The following is an 11,122-nucleotide window of genomic DNA, read 5'->3' on the forward strand; positions in this document are numbered from 1 at the left end:
AAAATAAAAAAAAATAAGGGTTTAATTTATTTATTTTTAAAGAAAATATTTTAATTTATTTACAAGAACATTCTCAAATATAAATTATTTCGGGGTGATTGAATGGTATGATGAAGATTTTGGATGTATTACTTAAACTGTCTTGAGTTAGTTTCATTAGTTGCTAAAGAGGTAGTATTAAGTTTTATCTGATTAATAGTTTTAAAGTTCTAAAAGATTAGTTAAGGTGTATATATACTAATCGAACAACTCCCGTCGTAAAAAAAAAAAAAAAAAAAAAAAAAATCTGTAAATAAATATCACCTAAAATTCGTTATATATTAAAAGAGGACATCGTGCAAGCTTTACTTGTTAAGTGGACCCCCTTAAGAAAAAAAGAAACCGTTTTTATTTTATTTTATTTATTTATTTAAATAATTATGGGTTTTGTTCATTCACTCGCTCTCGCTCCCTCAATACATGTAACATTTCCTTCCTTAAATACATGCAAAAATCAACCATTAATTCTTCACGAATTTTCATTTTAAATCGTTTCATTCATTCCATTTCAAGAATTCATTAATCCTTCCATTCCATTTCAGCTTCTCAGTTTCATTCTCATGTGGGTATGTCAGCTAAAGCAAAGAGAGACAATGAAGATGCTTTTTTTTTCTCCTTTCTTTCTCAGTGTGGAGTAATTCCTAACCAGCCTTTACAGCAATACCTAGTTGCTGTATTTATCCTCACTTTTATTTAGAGATTTTTTTTTTTTTTTTTCGGTTGACAGTGAAACAAGTAGTCGCTTTTGTTGCTTCTCTCATGAGTTTTCATTACTTTATCTACTACATACATTCCCCAGTTTTGTCTTCAGTTGTTTCTGTTTGTGTCTCTCATGTTTTTTCTTTCTTTATGGGTTCTTTTATTTTTTTTAGAAATGCACGACTGAAACTTTATGCCCAGATCAAATCTAGTCTTGTTAAGCAGATTTGTAGCATTTCTGAGATGGGGTTTTCTTGGTTGGGATTAGTAGAGGTAAGAGCTTCTTTCTTCTTTTTATTTATTTATTATTTATTTTATCTCTGTTTTCCCATTTCTGAGTTAGTTTTAATTCTGGTGATTTAGGTACAGAAACGTTTGTTAAAAGACCAGAGATAGAGTTGTCAGAGTGAATTTGAAGTTTTTATGAAAAAAATGAAAGATTTCCATTTGTTTTGGGGAAAATGGGGTACAGGTTGCTGATTCTTCATCATCGATAATGCTAAAATGCACAGAATTTGGTTACTCGAGTCTATCAATCTCGTTTCGAGGTCGGCCTTGCTTGATTACTATTGCATGGAGTAAGAATTTGATGGGTCAAGGGTTAAGTGTAGGAATTTATGATGCTGCAAACCAATGTCTGTGTAAGGTTGATATAAGCCTTGGTTGTTCTCTAAAAGAAAAGGGTCTAAGAGCTTAGAGCTATACTTGTGTAATTGATATATATGGGACCTTTCTTCTGCGAAATTCGGACCGGGCCAGAACCATTGGAGGGATTTTATGTAGGTGTTGTTGTTGACAGGGCAAATGGTTTTGCTTCTGGTGGATAGAGAAAAGAAGCTTTCAAGAAGACTGGTGCCTCTGCCCTTCTAATGCTATTTTGTGGCTAAAAGAGAGCATGTTTTCGGCAAGAAAGTATTTAGTACCAAGGCACAGTTTTGTGATAATGGGAAATTCATGATCTGTGTTGAATGTGACACAAATGGCGTTAATGATCCTTGCTTATGGTGCGTGTAGATGGGAAGACGGTCATGCAGGTGAAGCGGCTGCGGTGGAAGTTCAGAGGAATAATAATATTTTAGTTGATGGGTTGGCGGTAGAAGTGTTCTGGGATGTTTACAGTTGGCTCTTTGGTGCATCACTTGGAAATGCTGTTTCATGTTCAAGACAACCTTCAGCCGAGGAGTTGTGGGCTAGGACCTCTTTTGATCCAAACCATTGCCTTGGTCTTTCTCAAAGAGGTTCCTGATTCCAAGTCACAAGGTCTTGGTTTTCGCTGATTGTATGCTTGGAAGAATGAATAGGCATATGGAAATTTTCTTTGAAAGCAACAGAAACTTTTAATGAGTGGTATTCTACAATATGTTATTATTTTACATTTAAATTGATTTAAAATGGGTCCACTGTATTTTTTCTCACGCTTTTTCCTCTTCAGTAACCGGAGGTCCGGAGCAATTGAATGGATTTAAGACCATTTATTGTTTTAGTCAGATATGTACATTCTAAATACAGTGGTTGTTAATTTCTTCTCTGTGTTCTCCATGAAAGATTTCATATACTTGTTCCATACCATTTATTTTCTCTACTCTAGCTTCTTTTGTACAAATCTTGAGCATGGGGTTATCTGTTTATCCTTAAAATCTCAGTTATATTTGTTGTCTTAAACTAGCAATATGTCTGCGTTGATTGGGTCTCCTATTTTGTGCTTATGAATTTATATTCCATTTAACAGGATTCTTTTCCTGATGATAAAAGTTATTGATTATCTGCTAGAGGTATCCTCTGCTTTGTAAACTCGAATACTGATGTTGTTTAGTTTGATTTTGTTTATTTCTCTTGATGGTGAAGTGCTTTCCTTATGTAAGTAATGTACAAATAGAGGCAAATTGATTGTTGTGGAGGAAAACGGGTATGGAGGATGTAGGAGCTTGGAAGGGTGATGCATCTTCATGTTGTTGAATCTTATTATCAATAGAGTTGTAAAGCCCAAATGCTGGGGTTATTGAAGAAATTTGAGTTTTGAGTTGCAGAATATGTTAGTGAGAGCATGGTGGCTCTGGGTTCTTCAAATGTGCATTGTGCTACCAATGACATCAATACTTACATACAACAGGTATTTCCATCACCTAGCCCTCTTCTAGAATGATATAATTCTAACTCTGCCTATGCATTTCCTCTATCATTGGATTAATCTTGAGTTTGGTACGCCTACTTGTATTGCACACATCACCAAGGACATCTTTCTACTGTTGCTTGTTCCTTTCACTTATACAAAGCCATTAGGAACCTTCAGTAAGCTGCTGTTGTGATTTTTCCACTTTTATCATGTTTCTTCCAAGCAGTTTTGCTTTGATATCCAAATTTTATAGGAACAACCAACTGAAGGTCCCCTTTGTTTCCACCTCCAAGTGTATGCAATGTCTTAAGCCTTCATAACTTTTTAGTCTAAAGGACTCACCTGCTCTGCAAAGCTTGGTTATGAATGTTTTATTCGATCTAAAATTTGATGTTGAATCTAGCTCTAAATTTCGTATTACCTTCACCTATATTTTCCGAAGAGGAAAACTCATCTTTGATATTATACTGTCTACTCTTTCTTGGCTGTCAGAAGCATGAATCCGTTCCATCTTTCATTCGATTATTTTTTCAAGTTTAATCATGAGCTCACTTTGGGGTGCATTACACAATTAGAAGCAAATGTACTATCCAGTTCTACTGCGGCATGAATAGATTGTTTAAGATTCTCTGGCTTGTCTTTTCTCAAGTCAAAGTCTTTGTATCATATAGCAAATATTGAATTATGTAATTGAACTTATTCCAGATACTGGGGTGTTTTTTTCAACATTTAAAGATAGCCTTTCTTTATATTCTTATTCTGAGATTTTTTACAAAATAGCTGGAAGATGTTTGCTTGAGTTTGTAGCACTAACCAAGAGATCCACAATAGGTTTGACTGGTTTCTGGAATTTTGCTTTGTAATTGGAGAGTTGCATAGAAACATGTCTTTTTTTTTTTTTTTTTTTCTTAAGACTTATTAAATGAAATTATACATGGAGTGAGCATAAAGCACAATTATTTTAAGTTTAATGAATAAGGCCGTTGAGATTCAGATTCAAATATGACTCTGAAGCCATTTCATGTTTGAAACTAATGAAATAAAAATAAAATCAAAGCCAAATTCACCTAATGACATAACTCTTAATAACCCCTGCAAAGTGTCATCAAATAAAAAAATATAGTAAATTAAAAAATAATCATACCTAAACCTTGCTTGACTTCTTCAGCTTCTTTTATCTCATTCGATTAAGATACAATAAAATGAGATCTTTGAATTAATTATATACTTTCTAAAATTCTATATCTAGATTCTTTAAAGTTTACTTCTATTTTCTTACACTTTCTCACACTTTTTCTTTTTTAAATTTCTTAGCAACCAAACACCTTGCAAGTCATTTTAGAAGAAAATCAAATAAAGATCAAATTGAATCTAGTGATGTGACTGGTCCAATATTCTGGTATTTACTTTTATTTTGCTATCATCATAGGAATATTTAGATTAGATTTATTTATTTATTTTATTAGATTTTTTTGAATTTTTAATTAAATTAATATGTTAAAATATTAATGGGCTTTAAAGGCCCAAAAGAAGTTGAAGGAAGAGAATATGAGCCCAATGAAGGGTGTAACGGATGCCAACCGAGAACCGACCAAAGAGGCAAGGACAAATACACGTGAATACCACGTCTTATTCTCCACAAAGTAGCAATTATTTTCTTTCCTCACCTGCCATCCCGCGCGTGTAAACACGATTCAAGAACATTTTCTAATTTCTGTTTTATTTCACACTAATCGTATGAGATTTACCGACTGGTAAATTTCAAAACTAAGAATAATTTTAAATTAAAATTTTTAGAATTTTTTTAATATGTTTCATACTAAAAAATTGTAATTTTAAAACAATGAATACAATATCTTATTATAGTATAACCAACCTAAATCACCCTTAAGTGGTAAGGTATGGTGATGAGAACTCTTGGGTGTATTATTAAAGAGATATTGAGTTTAATTTTCTTTGGTTACTAATAGAGGTAATCACTAGAGTATTTACATAATACTTAACTTTAGGGTCTCGAAAATTAGTCAAAATGTAAACAAATTGACGGGACACCCTTATCAAAACAACAGAAAAAAAAAAAAAAAAAAAAACCACCCACATCACAAAAGTTTCAAATTACACATTATTATTATTATTTTAGTGATCGGGGTGTCTGGACCAACTTGTGTGCACTTCAACTGATCCCTTAGAGTTATGAAGTTGACAACCTAATAAACCTTTCAATGACTACCCTTATTAGGACTGTGATGATTCAAATTTAAGAACTCATAAAATCTCATTTTGCTCTTTTATCACTAAACCACCGAGTGGTTCAAATTACCCATTATTTAGATTTATAAGATCCTATATTATTATTATTATTATTATTTAACCCCTGGAAAAAGGGAAAAAATGGAAGCGTGTTTTGCACGCGGAGAGGGGGTGGAAGAAAACAGAACGGAACAAAAAGTGAAAGGAAAAGAATTTTATTAATAAAAGAGTTAATTTAGAATCAAAGATTTTATTAGAAAGAGAGATATGATTAGATTAGGCTGTCACTTGTACACTTGTACCCTTCCCATATCTTTACATCTTTAATTATACCTTGTACAATTATTATTTAAATATAATCCAAAACCCCTAAAAAATAATTTTTTTGTAATAATATTTATGAAAATAAAAAATAAAAAAATAATGGGTTTAATTTTTATTATTTTTAAAGAAAAATATTTTAATTTATTTATACAAAACATTCTCAAATATAAATTATTTCGGGGTGATTGAATGGTATGATGAAGATTTTGGATGTATTACTTAAACTGTCTTGAGTTTAAGTTTTAGTTGCTAATAGAGGTAGTCATTAAAGTTTTATTGATTAATAGTTTTAAAGTTCTAAAAGATTAGTTAAGGTGATATACTAATCCGAACATCTCCCGTCGTAAAAAAAAAAAAAAAAAAAAAATCTGTAAATAAATACACTAAAATTCGTTATATTATTAAAAGAGGACATCGTGCAAGCCTTTACTTGTTAAGTGGACCCCTTAAGAAGAAAAAGAAACCGTTTTTATTTTTATTTTATTTATTTATTTAAATAATTATGGGTTTTGTTCATTCACTCGCTCTCGCTCCCTCAATACATGTAACATTCTCTCCTTAAATACATGCAAAAATCAACCATTAATTTTCACGAATTTTTCATTTTAATTATGTCCATTCATATCCATTTCAAGAACTTTCATTAATCCTTCCATTTCCATTTCCAGCTTCTTCAGTTTCACTTCTCATGTGGGTATGTCAGCTAAAGCAAAGAGAGACAATGAAAGATGCTTTTTTTTTTCTCCTCCTTTTCTCAGTGTGGAGTAATCTCATTAACCAGCCTTTACAGCAATACCTAGTTGCTGTATTTATCCTTCACTTTTTAATTTAGAGATTTTTTTTTTTTTTTTTCGGTTGACAGTGAAACAAGTAGTCTGCTTTTGTCTGCTTCTCTCATGAGTTTTCATTACTTTATCTACTACATACATTCCCCAGTTTTGTCTTCAGTTTGTTCTGTTTGTGTCTCTCATGTTTTTTTCTTTTTCTTTTATGGTTCTTTTATTTTTTTTTAAGAAATGCACGACTGAAACTTTATGCCCAGATCAAATCTAAGTCTTGTTAAGCAGATTTTGTAGCATTTCTGAGATGGGGTTTTCTTGGTTTTGAGGATTAGTAGAGGTAAGAGCCTTTTCTCTTTTTATATTATTTATTTATTTATTTATCTCTGTTTTCCCATTTCTGAGTTAGTTTTAATTCTGGTGATTTAGGCTACAGAAACCGTTTGTTAAAAGACCAGAGATAGAGTTTGTACGAGTGAATTTGAAGTTTCTTTTATGAAAAAAATGAAAGATTTTCCATCTTGTTTTGGGGAAAATGGGGTACAGGTTGCTGATTCTTCATATCGAATAATGCTAAAAATGCACAGAATTTGGTTACTCGAGTCTATCAATCTCGTTTTCGAGGTCGGCCTTGCTTGATTACTATTGCATGGAGTAAGAATTTGATGGGTCAAGGGTTAAGTGTAGGAATTTATGATGCTGCAAACCAATGTCTGTGTAAGGTTGATATTAAGCCTTGGTTGTTCTCTAAAGAAAAGGGTTAAGAGCTTAGAAGCTTATACTGTGTAATTGATATATATGGGACCTTTCTTCTGCGAAATTCGGATCCGGGCCAGAACCATTGGAGGGATTTTATGTAGGTGTTGTTGTTGACAGGCAAATGTTTTGCTTCTTGGGGATATGAGAAAAGAAGCTTTCAGAAGACTGGTGCCATCCCTGTCCTTCTAATGCTATTTTTGTGGCTAAAAGAGCATGTTTTCGGCAAGAAAGTATTTAGTACCAAGGCACAGTTTTGTGATAATGGGCAAATTCATGATCTTGTGATTGAATGTGACACAATGGCGTTAATGATCCTTGCTTATGGTGCGTGTAGATGGGAAGACGGTCATGCAGGTGAAGCGGCTGCGGTGGAAGTTCAGAGGAAATATAATATTTAGTTGATGGGTTGGCGGTAGAAGTGTTCTGGGTTTACAGTTGCTCTTTGGTGCATCACTTGGAAATGCTGTTTTCATGTTCAAGACAACCCTTTCAGCCGAGGAGTTGTGGGCTAGCGGACCTCTTTCTGATCCAAACACATTGCCTTGGTCTTCTCACAGAGGTTCCTCGATTCCAAGTCACAAGGTCTTGGTTTTTCGCTGATTTTGTATGCTTGGAAGAATGAATAGAGGCATATGGAAATTTTCTTTGAAAGCTAACAGAAACTTTTAATGAGTGGTATTCTACATATATGTTATTTTATTTTACATTTAAATTGATTTAAATGGGTCCATCGTATTTTTTCTCACGCTTTTTCCTCTTCAGTAACCGGAGGTCCGGAGCAATGAATGGATTTAAGACCATTTTATTGTTTTAGTCAGATAGATGTACATTCTAAATACAGTGGTTGTTAATTTCCTTCTCTGTGTTCTCCATGAAAAGATTTCATATACTTGTCCATACCATTTATTTTCTCTACTCTAGCTTCTTTGTACAAATCTTGAGCATGGGGTTATCTGTTATATCCTTAAAATCTCAGTTATATTGTTTTGCTTTCTTAAACTAGCAATATGTCTGCGTTGATTTTGGTCTCCTATTTTGTGCTTATGAATTTATATTCCATTTAACATGGATTCTTCCTTGATGATAAAAGTTATTGATTATCTGCTAGAGGTATCCTCTGCTTTGTAAAAACTCAGAAAGTATGATGTTGTTTAGTTTGAATTTTGTTTTATTTCTCTTGATGGTGAAGTGCTTTCCTTATGTAAGTAATGTACAAATAGAGGCAAATTGATTGTTGTGGAGGAAAAACCGGGTATGGATGGATTAGGAGCCTTGGAAGGTGATGCATCTTATGTTGTTTGAATCTTATTATCAATAGAGTTGTACAAGCCCAAATGCTGGGGTTATTGAAGAAATTGAGTTTTGAGTTTGCAGAATATGTTAGTGAGAGCATGGTGGCTCGGGTTCTTCAAATGGCATTGTGCTACCAATGACATCATATACTTTACATACAAACAGTATTTCCCATCACCTAGCCCTCTTCTAGAATGATATAATTCTAACTCTGCATATGCATTTCCTCTATCATTGGATTAACTTGAGTTTGGTACGCTACTTGTATTGCACACATCACCAAGGACATCTTTCTACTGTTGCTTGTTCTTTTTTACTTATACAAAGCCATTAGGAACCTTCAGTAATGCTGCTGTTGTGATTTTTCCACTTTTATCATTGTTCTTCCAAGCAGTTCTTGCTTCTGATATCCAAATTTTATAAGGAACAACCAACTGAAGGTCCCCTTTGTTTCCACCTCCAAGTGTATGCAATGTCTTAGCCTTCATAACTTTTTAGTCTAAAGGGCTCACCTGCTCTGCAAAGCTTGGTTTTGAAGTTTTATTCGATCTAAAATTTGATAGTTTGAACTCTAGCTTCAAATTTCGTATTACTTCAACTCATTTTCCGAAGAGGAAAAACTCATCTTTGTATCTTATACTGTCTACTCTTTCTTGGCTGTCAGAAGCATGAATCGTTCCATCTTTCATTCGATTTATTTTAAGTTATTCATGAGCTCACTTTGGGGTGCATTTACACAATAGAAGCAAATGTACTATCACTTCTACTGCGGCCATGAATAGATTGTTTAAGATTCTCTGGCTTGTCTTTTCTCAAGTTCAAAGTCTTGTATCATATAGACAAAATATTGAATTATGTAATTGAACTTATTCCAGATACTGGGGTGTTTTTTTCAACATTTAAAGATAGCCTTTATTATATTCATTCTGAGATTTTTTACAAATTATAGCTGGAAAGATGTTTGCTTGAGTTTGAAGCACTAACCAAGAGATTCACAATAGGTTGAACTGGTTTCTGGAATTTTTGCTTTTGTAATTGGAGAGTTGCATAGAAACATGTCTTTTTTTTTTTTTTTTTTTCTTAAGACTTATTAAATGAAAATAAAATGGAGTGAGCATAAAGCACAATTATTTTAAGTTTAATGAATAAGGCCGTTGAGATTCAGATTCAAATATGACTCTGAAGCCATTTCATGTTTGAAAACTAATGAAAATAAAAATAAAATCAAAGCCAAATTCACCTAATGACATCAACTCTATAATAACCCCTGCAAAGTGTCATCAATAAAAAAATATTAGTAAATTAAAAAATAATCATACCTAAACCTTTGCTTGACTTTCTTCAAGCTTCTTTTATCTCATCTTCTTGAGGCTAAACCTTTCTTAGCTTGACTTTTTCACCCTTCTTTAATCCTTTTTTTTTTTTTTGTTATAATTGAGGGTGTCTTAGACTTTGCACACTCCTCAACTAATCTCTTGAAACCTTTAATTTAACGAGGTATACCCTCTAGTGCCCCTATTAACAATTAAGGGGAATCGAATTCAAGACCTCTTGTGTAATACATTTAAGAGTTATATCACCTCACCCAAACATTCTTGCTTCCGTTCGTCCACTGCTGCCACGCAGGTGCTTCCCCCTAAGGTGGAACGCTCCCCTACCGATGCATTTTTACATCCCACAACTTCGGTAGATCGCTCAACCCCATTTATCTTCGCAATCCCCAAGCAACTTAATGAGGGTGACTACGTTTTGCCTGAGCGTGACTACTTTTAGCACGAGCTCAATCACGGCCACTAAGCCTCGCATCACATTAGAAGCAATAGATAGCCATGTTTCAATGGGCAACAGGTTTCAGAGATGACTTTCGGATATTGCCTATTGAGACGAGTGTTGGAGTAGGAGGTTGAATCCAAAACTTCTTATCCTTTTGCGAAATTTTGGACCAATCATAAATTTGGGGGCATAATAGTAACTTACAACATGTTCCAGGGCATGCACTCTGTTTTCTCACTTCCTCCTTCCACCTGGATGGGCGCGTAGCTATTTCACCTTGAAAAACGATCTCTTTTCCAACTCTTAACTTGGAAAATATTTATCTCTAACTTGTCAAATCCTGAAAGCATCCCACACACCATAATAAGAATGCAATAGGAAGAGATCTCATCAGAGTTGACAAGGCGAGTAGAAATAGGAAAGAAGTGGTCTATACCGTGGAGAAGATGGTGATATTTTCCATTCCTCTAATCCCACGTTGAAACGGTCTCAATAGCCAAACGAGTAAAACAACAGTATAAAACTCCATCGTGTCTGATATTCCACATCCTTGATTTTCAATCCATACCCACATCAATCAAAACTTGATCCACTTTTGAATCAGGACTTGTTTCAGCAAGAATTTAATAATAGGGGTTGTCATGTTCGGAGGGAAGGAGCCAACCATGCATATTTTGAATCAAGGACTATTGTTTCAGCAAGAGTTTCACTGTCATAGAGAAACAAAACGAGGAATTGTAGGCCACTAGCCATGGCAATTTATCTGCATAATCGGCAACTTGATTATTTGTAACTTCTCGCCAATTCTTGCATACTGTTATGTCTGGAAAAGTAGGGTTGACACAGAAGCCTTGTCAGCATGAGTGGTTAGAGCTTAAGAAAGTTCTACAACCGCTCAGATGCGGCAATCGCGTGATGACGTGAGCGACATGCTCCTGTCAGTGTAGTAGGTATATGCCAGGTTGACAAATGGTTGGAAACGATCCACGTGTCCAATCCCTGCACAAGTCGAGGAAATCACGCGGGTAGGGTGAGCAATGTGATACAGAGATGGATTGCAAGACATCTACCCACTCGCAGATTTAGTAATCAT

The 11,122-nt window shown here is 34.1% G+C and overlaps 2 pseudogenes; both read left to right on the forward strand.

Annotated features, from left to right (window-relative positions):
- The first annotated feature begins 981 nt into the window (after nucleotides 1-981).
- Nucleotides 982-2,039, forward strand: LOC116133846 (annotated as a pseudogene).
- A 4,384-nt stretch (nucleotides 2,040-6,423) lies between these two features.
- On the forward strand, nucleotides 6,424-7,589 carry LOC116133798 (annotated as a pseudogene).
- Nucleotides 7,590-11,122: the final 3,533 nt, after the last annotated feature.

Source organism: Pistacia vera, unplaced genomic scaffold (assembly GCF_008641045.1).
Source record: "Pistacia vera cultivar Batoury unplaced genomic scaffold, PisVer_v2 Contig276, whole genome shotgun sequence".
In the NCBI taxonomy this organism is placed as follows: domain Eukaryota; kingdom Viridiplantae; phylum Streptophyta; class Magnoliopsida; order Sapindales; family Anacardiaceae; genus Pistacia; species Pistacia vera.